The following is a 12338-nucleotide window of genomic DNA, read 5'->3' on the forward strand; positions in this document are numbered from 1 at the left end:
CGCAAGCTACTGTATCAAAGCAATACAGTAGCTTCAACAAAAAGACACTTGTATAAAAATTGTCTAAGTACAAGTGATACCCTTTGTTCATTAGGGGTAATATCAGGTCCCAGACAATCTTGCCAGTGGTTCCCATATGTTCTGGGCAACCTGGAGGGTCAAGGTGGCTATCCTTTCCCTCATACACCTGGAAGGCCTGATTATACCCAGTCTTGCTCTCAGAGAGCTTATACACCTTTACCCCATACCTGGAGTGCTTGGAAGGAATAAACTGCTTTAATCCCAGCCTTCCCTTATACTTCATCAGGGATTCATCAACGCATATATTCCTTCCAGGTGTTTAAGCCTCTGCAAACCTGGCAGAAAAGTGGGTAATCAGGGGGCGGATTTTATACAGCCTGTCAAATTGGCGATGCTCCCTAGGGGGGCACAGGCTGTTGTCGCTGAAGTGCATGAAATGCAGAATCATTTCATACCTCTGCCTCGACATAGTTTGGGAGAAAATGGGGTAGAGCAGATGGGGCTACTGCTCCAGTAGGAGTGAACAGAGGGTTTCTTTATGATGCCCATCAGCATAGTCAATGCCCAGAATTTTTTAATTTCTGGCACATCGACGGGGGCCCATTGCACGGTACTGATGGGCATATACATTAGTTTGGGCGACAATGTTCCCCAATACATCATTGTCCAGAAACACCTCCAAAAACTGTTGGGGGCTAAAATCTGCCACATCTATATTTATGCCAGGATCTGGCCTCTGGAGATGAGGCGTTACCCACTCTTCAGCGGCAATGGCAGCAACATGCCTCCTTCTGGCAGGGGGGCTAGCAGGGGGGGCTAGCAGTCACAGATACATCACTATCAGTTGAGACTGCATCTAATGATGTATCTGAGCATATCACAGGGTCAAAATTGGGGTCTGAGTCAGACATAGAGGCATTTGACTCTGACGCAAGGATGGCATACGCCTCCTCAGCACTATATGTTTTATGTGACATTATTGTATCTGTCACAAAAAAACTAATTAAATTAATTAACTAAATGGCAAGCTAGGGGTTAATGGCTCTGAAAATTAAATTAACTAAATGGCCTATGGGTTTTTAAAAAAATTACAACAAAAAAATTAACCCCTAAAAAAATGCACAGACTGCAAAAAAGTACAGCTATGCTACTGCCAGTGATTTATAGCGATATCTGGCAAGCTAGGGGTTAATGACTCTGGAAATTAAATTAAATTAACTAAATGACTCTGAAAAGAGCCTTTGGGTTTTTTAAAAAATACAACAAAAAATTAACCCCTAAAAAAATGCATAGACAGCAAAAAAATACAGCTATGCTACTGCCAGTGATTTATAGCGATCACTGGCAAGCTAGGGTTAATGACTCTGGAAATTAAATTAAATTAGCTAAATGGCTCTGAGAAGAGCCTTTGCTTTTTTTAAAAAAAAATTACAACAACAAAATTAACCCCTAAAAAAATGCACAGACAGCATAAAAAGTGCAGCTATGCTACTGCCAGTGATTTATAGTGATCACTGGCAAGCTAGGGGGTAATGGCTCTGAATAGAGCCTTTGGATCTCAAATGTTTTAACAAATAAAATAAATAAATCTCTCTCTGCTACAGGTCTCTCTCTCTCCCCAACAAAATTGCAAGTGAGGAGAGGGAGGGAGATCCACACTGATCAGGGTCAATATTTACAAATATTGACATGATCAGACAAATGGGGTATTTTATTATGATTTTTTTTTTGGGTGGGAGGCTCAGATTGGGTGACCCTAGCTTGCCCCTATGATGAGGCAGGCTAGGGACACCCCCATGATGCACTGGGCATCACTATCTTGGAAGCCTTGTGAAGGGGGGGGGGCTATTTAGTGCTGTTTATTTATTTTTTACGTTTTTTTTATTTTTTATTTTATTTTATTACTAACTAAGTGCCTCGACCCACCGTGTCGGATCGCTTCCGATGCTCTGCTGCACTGCCAGGCTCCACGTGGAGCAAAACCGGAAGTGATCACTCGTGGGGGAGTGATGAATCCGGTCCCGGCACTCGGGAACAGTATTGCAGGGATGCCTGGACATCGAGGCATCCCTGCAATACTGTAAGAGCGGCTGAAAGCGATCTCGATCGCTTCCAGTGCTCAGTGTAGCCGACGACGTACGCCATACGTCCTCAGGCGTTAACTGTATTTTTTTTTAGGACATATGGCGTACGTTGTCAGTCATTAAGGGGTTAAACAAGAGCGGGGCTTGTCAGTTATCCCAGACAAGTGAGTTTGGTTTGTCAGAGTACAGGTTAAGAAGCAGTAGTTGTAAGACCTGTGATTATTAACTTTCATTTGACTCAATCAAAAAAGGCCAAGAAGTTGCTTAAGCAGCATCATAAATGGGGTCCAAAGTATTTAAACTTTGTCTGACAGCAACTTCTATAATATCATATTGCTTTATTGGTCTTTGAAAACAAATGTATGATCATTTTGTACAACACTTTATTATTCATTTTGTTTACTGAACATATTAAGCTGAATATTTTCTATCTGATGTTTCTTCAAATTATGATTATATATATATAACAAAAATCTGGCACCTTTTTTCCTTTCCATAAGTTGTTTTTACTTGATGACTTTCAAAATGCTGCTGACAATATGTTCTGAATTTTTATTTCAGATTTGTGTTTTTTAAGTTCTGCTTGTTTAGAACCCCTGGGGATGTGTGATTTACACTTCAAGCACTTTCAACTCATTTTAACATAGATTAATAAAACAGTGAATTTATCTTGAACACAGCAGTATTACTCAAACAATATAGTCTTCTTGTCATCACTGAGGAATTTAGTCTACTGTACATATGCATTTTGTATTTATTTATTTATTTAAACATTTCAGAAAAATGCCTGTTTAATGATTTCAATTTCAATAAGTTATATGATGGTAGAATATCAAAGTAATATGTTTCCAGAAGGAAATTAGGAAAAAAAAACACAAATATTATTACTGGTTGCAGCTATGGTCTATATATCTCATATAGCAGTGGGGACATAACTGTGAGTGATAGTTACGTAGGCCTGCCATCTTTATTTGATGAAAAAATTTAATTTGTTTAACTCTTTGTGTGCAGAAATGTTTTTTTTACTTTCTTGCAGTTAGTTATGCTTTAAAGTTTCAAACTGAAAATGTAGTCTCGCTTTGGGGACATAGCCTGTGACTGATAGGTAGCGGTCTGATAACATTTTTTTTGGGGATAAAAACAATATTTCCGGAAACTTTAACCCTTTGTGTGTTGAAAAACATTTCTATTTTCTTGCAGCTAATGTTAATTTAATTTAAACTTCACATTTAGTTTTTTCTCTGGGGCCATAGCCTCTGACTGATAGATAGAGGCTGTCTTGCTTTTTGGTAGCTTAAAACAACATTTCTCTTTTCTTGCAGATAGTTTAAATTTAATTTATCAATGGCACATTTAGTTTTGCTGTTGGGGCATAGCCTATGACTGATAGGTAGAGGCCTGCTGTTAGTAGATACTTCAGTTGATAAACACGTTACAGAGATACATATTATACCATAGCTATTGCAATGTGAAAACAGCAAAGTAAAAACTTATGTCAATTCTACATTTATAATAAAATGCTGTCCAAACAAATAATAATTTGAGCAGCAATACCTGTACGTTACATCGTACAGTGGGACCTCGGTTTACGAATTTAATGCGTTCTCCGGGACGTTTTGCGAAAAATTCGTAAACCGAAACACGGTTTCCCATAGGAATGCATTGAAAACCAATTAATGCGTTCCGGAGGTGAGAAAAAAGGCTCCAAAACCTGCTGCAAAAGGCTCCAAAAGGCTCCAAATCGCTCCAAAAGGCTCCAAAAGGCTCCACAACTTGCTGCAAATGGCTCCAAAAGGCTCAGCAACTTGCTGCAAATGGCTCCAAAACCGGGACACTTGTTTCGTATTGCAAAAAAATTTCGTAAAACGAAACACGGTTTCCCATAGGAATGCATTGAAAACCAATTAATTTGTTCGTATTGCGAAAAAAATTCGTAAACCGAGGCATTTTTTCCCAGAATTTTCATTCGTAAACCAAAATTTCGTTTACCGAGTCGTTCGTTAACCGAGGTCCCACTGTAATTTGAAACCTCTATTTAATATCATCAGTTCCTCTCACACTCTAAGGGGTCACTGATGTACACCTGTAAAATTGTACAATAATTAGAGGAAATATGGTGATATAGACAGTCAGTTTTGGACCACTATAAAATAGCAAAAATATGATGTGATGAATTAGGAACTTAGAAATTATTATATATCATATTAACACCACTTTCTAAGTATTATTATGAAATTATTATCAAATAAGCTTAGGAAATGTCATCAAACCTCCTTCTGAGTAATGAGATACTCTTTAACTAAATTGTCGCATGATAGGCAAGAGGAGGATATTTATGACACAAAGCGTCAGCTAAGGTGGGAATAGGTTAACGCATGAGATTACCGGAGTCACACACAGACCTTAAAATATTATAAAACCTAGGAAATATTAAATTATATGGGAACTTGGTTTCAGAGCACTAATGAGTGATAGTCACAAATAATGCATGTTAGGACCTTGTTTTTCTTTTCTTTTTATTTTTTTTGAAGTTGTGAGAAAATGTAACATAAAGATTCATCCATTGACATTAATAACATAGAAATAAGATGTACATTGTTATCACACAAACATTACCAGGAGATAGGGTGCAGTTATTATATAATTAAGGGTAAAGGGGTAATAGACCTACTTGTAAGTTAGGGCCGTATTAGGTAAAGGAACTTGATAAGGCCGTAGAAAGAACACATAAACCATAATATTATTTAGCCTGGGGAACAAATAACATTTTGGTTAACCCTAATAAAACAGTTAGGGTTATAGGGTATATTCTCAAGTGCCCTGAAAAATAGTTTAGGTGAGTCTAATTTATGTTAAGTCTGAGATTACGAAAATAATATTCTATGATCTGAAAATAAGATCCAAATAGTAAACATTAATACAACAAAGACACCTGTCTAAACATGTTGACCAAAGTGTTTAAATTCAAAGAAATCTAACAAGGGAAGCTAGACACATATAGCTGGAACCTCTATGTGTTGTGTCCCCTATGGTACTAATTTTAAAGAGACAGAGGCACCTCTACAGCATGGGATTAAAATACTTCTTTTAATTTTTTCAATTTTGAACAGCAGATGACATAAACTGTCATTAGTACAGCTCAGGTCGGAAAGACTTGGGTGATTCCCAGTGACCCACTGACGCGTTTTGGCTCGCTGGCCGTAATCGTAGTGTGGTCAGTTAGCCTATATCTGCTTCTTTTAAATCTGTAGGCTTATGCCCATTGGATAAAACCGACACCTGGGAATTAACCCATGCCTTCCCAATATTCATTAAAAAAATATTTTAGTTCACTGAACAGCAATACTATTCTTTGTTGTCTTCATAGGACATAGTTACGCTACCAATTATTCCACCTTGTGCAAACATTTGAATACTTATATACATAAATCCGTAGTACTGGCTAACATACTGGAATAAATGAAATGTCTACTATAACAAAAATGAACAATCATAAGTGATACAATATGCATATAGTCAAAACAATTTATCATATTGAAAATAGCATGAACATTTGTATTCCTCTCTAATACTAGCTAGTATCATGCCTTAATTAGTTAACTATACATGTGACACATTGAATATTGACGCTTCATCATTTCTGGACACACAGACCGAGGACTACCGCCAAAAATTTATCAGATCATATTCCTAATTGAGTCCTTGTGGCATCCTAGTCCTCAGCCTGTGTATCCAGAAAATCTCTCGCTTTGCCAAACTTGACTCCATATCACCTCCCCTTGTGCCTGTCTTTGCATTATCTATTATAGTCTATCTTAATGTCTTACTACTTTTATTGTGATAATTTTTAAAATGAAGCAGAAGTGGAGTAGTCAATTTGCCCAATTTAATGTTAGATAGGTGCTCTCTAATCCTATACCTTACTTCTCTTGTCGTGAGTCCAGTATACTGTACCTCACATTCAATACATTTTAGAAGGTAAATGGAATAAGTGGCTCTGCAATTAGTGCAACCTTTAAATTCAAAAATCTCTCTTGTCACACTGCTTCTGAATCCCTGTCTAGGGTCCAGTTTTTCACACGCTTTGCAGTGTAAATGACTGCACCTAAAAACCCCTGTGTGTTCTAACCATGAATTCCTTCTTTGGAATTCTGGTTTTAGTTGTGTAGGAGCTATTCTGTTTCCTATGGATAATCCTTTTCTAAATGCGAATCTGCAGTTTCTGGTGTTGATCTCTTCTAGACCATCATCTGCTTTTAGCAATGATAGATTGTTTTTCATGATCTGACAAATCTGTTCATACTGATTACTATACTGGGTAATAAAGGTTACTGTTTTGTCCTCCTCTACTTTATTCCTTCTAGACCCATCTCTGTAGTTTAAGAAATTTGACCTATCCTGGTCATCAATGTCTTTCCTTACTGAATCTATATCCTTTTGTTTATATCCTCTTGATCTCAATCTTTTATTGAGATCTTCAGCTTGTTTGAGATAATTCTCTGTATTTGTACAATTTCTCTTCAGTCGTATGTATTGACCCCTTACTACTGATTTAAAACCCTTTGCGGGTGATTACTATGGGCATGCAGAATAGTGTTGCCTGATATGGGTTTTCTGTATATCTCCACATCAATTTTTTCCCAAATTTCCCCCTTTAAAGGTGACATACAAATAATTTATGCTCTTACTTCCTATCTCAAAGGTAAATTTTATTCCCACATTGTTTGTGTTTAGCCTCTCCACAAACCTCTCCGCCTCCTTGGGGCTGCCACAACCATATAAATATCAAGTCATCTATAAATCATCTGTAATAGACTATGTGGCTCTTATCTGGATTTTCTCCTCCAAAGATGTGGGACAGCTCCCACCATCCCATGAATAAATTCGCATAGGATGGGGCAAAGTTTGCTCCCATGGCTGTCCCACACCTTTGGAGGAAAAAATTCCCCTCGAAAGCAAAGAAGTTGTGGGTCAGCAGAAATTCTGTTACCTGCAGAATGTACTTACAAAGGTCATCACTAAAACATTTATTCCTGAATAGGAAATATTTTAATGCCTCCAAACCTCTATCATGTCTGATCGAGGAATAAACCGAGACTACGTCTATAGTAAGCCATATGAAACTCTCTTTCCAGTCGATAGATTCCATTTCTAGTAACAACTGTTTGGTATCCCTTAGATAACTCGGCAGCTGTTTCACTAATGGTTGGAGTATTACATCCAACCATTGTGAGAGATGTTCAAATATAGAATTAATGCCGCTTATAATTGGTCTACCTACCACATTTTCTAGGGATTTATGAACTTTAGGCAGGAAATTGAAAATTGGAATAACTGGTGATCTACCAACAAAAAATCTCTGGTTTTATCATCCAAAAAACCTCCCTCCATTCCATCATCAACTAAATGCCTAAGTTCATTTTGAAAGTGTAATGTGGGATTGAAAGTCAACCTTGTGTATTGGCGGGGATCATCTAATTGTCTATAGGCCTCTTTGACAAAGAAGGCTCGGTCCATTACTACGACCAATCCCCCCTTGTCTGCCGCCCTAATCACCAATTCTCTTCTTTCACCCAATTTATTCAGTGCCAATTGTTCCTCTTTAGTCAGATTTTTTCCTTTATTTTTGTTTATGCAGTAAGCTAATTGGTTCAGATCTCTTTCTACCCTTTTCTGAAATTTTTCCAAAATTTCTCCTCTTGATTGAATAGGATAAAAAGAGGAAGCTTCTCTTAATAGGGGACCCTTTGTTACTTGTCTAGTGTCATGTTCATAATTGCTCTCATCATATACGGTAATTGCTCTAATGTTTCAAGGTCACACTCCTCCTGATAGTTAGGTTCCTCCCTCTGAGGTGTTCACCTCTTTCAGACTGTAAAAGATTAGAAACATCACTATTGCTTTCATTTTTAAAATGTTTCTTTAAAGTTAAATTTCTAATTAGTTTATTTGTATCTATTAAAGTCTGAAAGAGTTTGAAATCCTCACTCGGGACAAAATTCAGGCCCAAACCCAAAACTTTAATCTCAGTTTCACTTAATTCAAAGGAGGATAAATTTATTACTGTATTTACTTGTATTTCATTTGTGACCTCCCTCTCCGTGGTGGGAATTGATTCTCCCTTGTTCTTCCATCTCCTCCCCCTCTTCTGATTCTCTTGTTCTTATCTGAAAAACCTGGGCTACCTCTAGTCTCTCTGTCTCCCTAGGGGGGTCTGGTGCCAACATCCCTGATGTAGTAGGTTCTTCTGCCTGATATTTTGAAATCTCCTGGGGTCTGAGAATGGAGCTCATTTTAGATTTTGCTCCCATATCTACAATATGTTTTGTGTTCTGGCTATCCTCATCGCCTGAGTTTGACCCTTCCCCAGATTTATGCCCCTCTTCTTGTGAATCTCCTTTGCTATCTGAGAAAGTGACTTTCTTGTACCTTCTATTGTTCTTATTTTTATTTTTATTTTTGTTTTTTCCTTGTTTTTTTCCCTTATTGTTATAGAAATCATTTTCCCTTCTATAACTAAAGCTTTGTTTTTTATTCCATATGTATACCTTATTTGTTTCAAAATCTGCAGTATCTCTGACAAACTTATCATGTTTAATTTCCATAATCATACGTTTAGTATCTGCTATTATATCGTGTAGAATTTTATCAAATTTGGAATATTGTGATTCCTCTTTTCTGCGACTGCATTCTATTTGCAAAACATCTATTTCATTAGAGACATCTTTCAAGGCCTTGCGTTTAAACTCTAATAACATTCTCATTAACCTTATAGAACATTCTGACAGAATCTCATTCCAATTTTTAACAAATTCTGTATCCTCCACTATAAACGTGGGGAATTTATTAATTCGTAGACCTCTTGGTATCAGTCCTGTACTTAGGTATTTTTCTAGTGTCCATACATCCCATTTCAACCTGATCTCCTTTATTAGTAGATCCTCCAATGTTTCAAATAGCTTACTCAGTGAGAACATTGTGCAGTCCGTGGAGAACACACATTCCAAATCACTTAAGTCACTCACTCTGTCCACTGTCGGTTTCAAACAATAATATTACAAACTTCCTTCACTGTTGTCTTGTAACTCCATGATTAAACGCTGTTCACACTTATTGTAAATATTTCATTCAAGTTTGCCACCACTTATATTTGCTTGCATACTTCAGGTTATTCTCAGTGCTCCAGCTACTTGCGGGTAATCCACCGCCTCTCAAATACAGCAACCAAATGCTTAGCACCTGTAAAGTACCCTTTGTGTTGCAAAGTTCCCAGGTCTAACCCCACTGCTCCGTGACACTGACAAATTGACCCCTAGTAATACTGCTCCATTCACACACAATACTTCAATCAATCCTGTTGCATAGGGAATACACACATATGCTCCTCCTGTCAGGGACCCATCTCCTGAAGCCAAACAAACCCGGTAATTACCTGTGGTCTGACGCGGAGACTCCACTATCTCGCAGAGGCCCGGCTCTTCCTCACTCGGCGTCCTGTGTCTCTGTTCTCCCTCTGTGTGTGTGTGGTTACGTTCCAGTCACGTAATTCGCAGTGGGGCATGGTGGCAGCAAATCTCGCTCTCTGTGTGTGCTCTCTTGTGATCACTCAGTTGATACTAATTTTAAAGAGACAGAGTCACCTCCACAGCATGTGATTAAAATACTTCTTTTATTTTTTCAATTTTGAACAGCAGATGACATATACTGTCATTAGTACAGCTCAGGTCGGAAAGACTTGGGTGATTCCCAGTGACCCACTGACGCATTTCGACTCACTGGCCGTAAGCGTAGTGTGGTCAGTTAGCCTATATTGGCTTCTTTTAAATCTGTAGGCTTATGCCCATTGGATAAAACCAACACCTGGGAATTAACCCATGCCTTCCCAATATTCATTACACAAATATTTTAGTTCACTGAACATAGAACATAGTTACGCTACCAATTATTCCATCTTGTGCAAACATTTGAATACTTATATACATAAATCCGTAGTACTGGCTAACATACTGGAATAAATTAAATGTCTACTATAACAAAAATGAACAATCATAAGTGATACAATATGCATATAGTCAAAACAATTTATCATATTGAAAATAGCATGAACATTTGTATTCCTCTTCAATACTAGCTAGTATCATGCCTTAATTAGTTCACTATACATGTGACACATTGAATATTAACATTTCATCATTTCTGGACACACAGACCGAGGACTACCGCCAAAAATTAATCAGATCATATTCCGAATTGAGTCCTTGTGGCATCCTAATCCTCAAACTGTGTATCCAGAAAATCTCTCGCTTTGCCAAAATTGACTCCCTATCACCTCCCCTTGTGCCTGTCTTTGCATTATCTATTATAGTCCATCTTAATGTCTTACTACTTTTATTGTGATCATTTTTAAAATGAAGCACAAGTGGAGTAGTCAATTTGCCCAATTTAATGTTAGATAGGTGCTCTCTAATCCTATACCTTACTTCTCTTGTCGTGAATCCAGTATACTGTACCTCACATTCAATACATGTTAGAAGGTAAATGGAATAAGTGGCTCTGCAATGAGTGCAACCTTTAAATTCAAAAATCTCTCCTGTCACACTGCTTCTGAATCCCTGTCTAGGGTCCAGTTTTTCACAAGCTTTGCAGTGTAAATGACTGCACCTAAAAACCCCTGTGTGTTCTAACCATGAATTCCTTCTTTGGAATTCTGGTTTTAGTTGTGTAGGAGCTATTCTGTTTCCTATGGATAATCCTTTTCTAAATGCGAATCTGCAGTTTCTGGTGTTGACCTCTTCTAGACCATCATCTGCTATTAGCATTGATAGATTGTTTTTGATGATCTGACAAATCTGTTCATACTGATTACTATACTGGGTAACAAAGTTTACTGTTTTGTCCTCCTCTACTTTATTCCTTCTAGACACATCTCTGTAGTTTAAGAAATTTGACCTATCCTGGTCATCAATGTCTTTCCTTACTGAATCTATATCCTTTTGTGTCCCCTATGGTAACAAATGTTAATGGGGGGAAGCTAGGGTGTCTCTGCATCAGTGTATACTAAGCTATCAGTATGAGACTAAGGGGATAAGTAAGATATACTATTATATGTAGGAATGCCCAAAGTGTAAGATAGGGTCTACAGTACAGTGAGGAACTTATCTATAGCATTATACACTAAGCTCATAACTGCTTTGAAATGTGACCTGGGTTGTAATATGACCAGGTATTAGTAAAGAAACGGTAACCAGTTCAGCTAATCTCCACCCCTAGATAAGTGAGTTGTATTTGGACCTTAGAAATATATCCTGCATGGGAAAATGAGGCAACTGCAAAAGGTCCATTTATATGGTAAGCACTATAACTCCAAAAAAGAAACATACAAGGCAATTATATAAATTGCTATCAGTCTACTATATTTACTAAGCATGGCCATTGTTTAGGTGTCACCTCTCAGTATAGCAGAAGGTTATATTTAGCATATCATCTCCTAGGAACTATATGAAGAACATTCTATTACACTCAAAATAAATTAAGGTTACATGAATTAGTGAGATTATCAGCAAAATTATAGCAAAAACAATGGTATTGTAACCAAGCAATTGAATATATAAAGTCTGATATATATTAATCAAAAGATCCCGGAGATGAAAAGTTTGTACCATAAATGAGAGTATACTGAGTAATATTATAATCTTAGCGTGCTTTAGGTATGGCTATATAAATATCTTTTAACTAGTATAAAACAATAAGGGTCATGAAAACAAAGCAATTAAATATATCACTTAATGCAAGTATTTAACACAATCATAAAAATGGAAATAAAACAGGGAGGCAAAACTTGGCTAGGTGTCACAAATATTGAAACAATATAACCCATAGTAAGCAAACTACAAATAAGTATTAAGTATATGAACTAAAGATTGTTAACATCTGCAAGCTTATATGTGTTAATTCCACCTTCTCAGATCTGGCTCCAGAATATAGACTGATTGTTTATCCAATGCCTGCTCTTGAACAATCTATTTTGTGCATATTTTGAGCGTCCTTATAGGGTGCAGTACCCCTAAAACAGGAAGTTGGTCTTAGAGCAAGTTCCCCCCTTTTGGGTAGAAGAATTTAGTTGTGACGCAGTTCCATCTGTATATGAGAGGTCAAATCGATAACGTGAACTTTGCATAGACTTTGCTTCAAAGACTTGCCTGTAGTATCCTAGAACAAGTTCGCTGTAGTATT

Source organism: Bombina bombina, chromosome 5 (assembly GCF_027579735.1).
Source record: "Bombina bombina isolate aBomBom1 chromosome 5, aBomBom1.pri, whole genome shotgun sequence".
Taxonomy (NCBI): domain Eukaryota; kingdom Metazoa; phylum Chordata; class Amphibia; order Anura; family Bombinatoridae; genus Bombina; species Bombina bombina.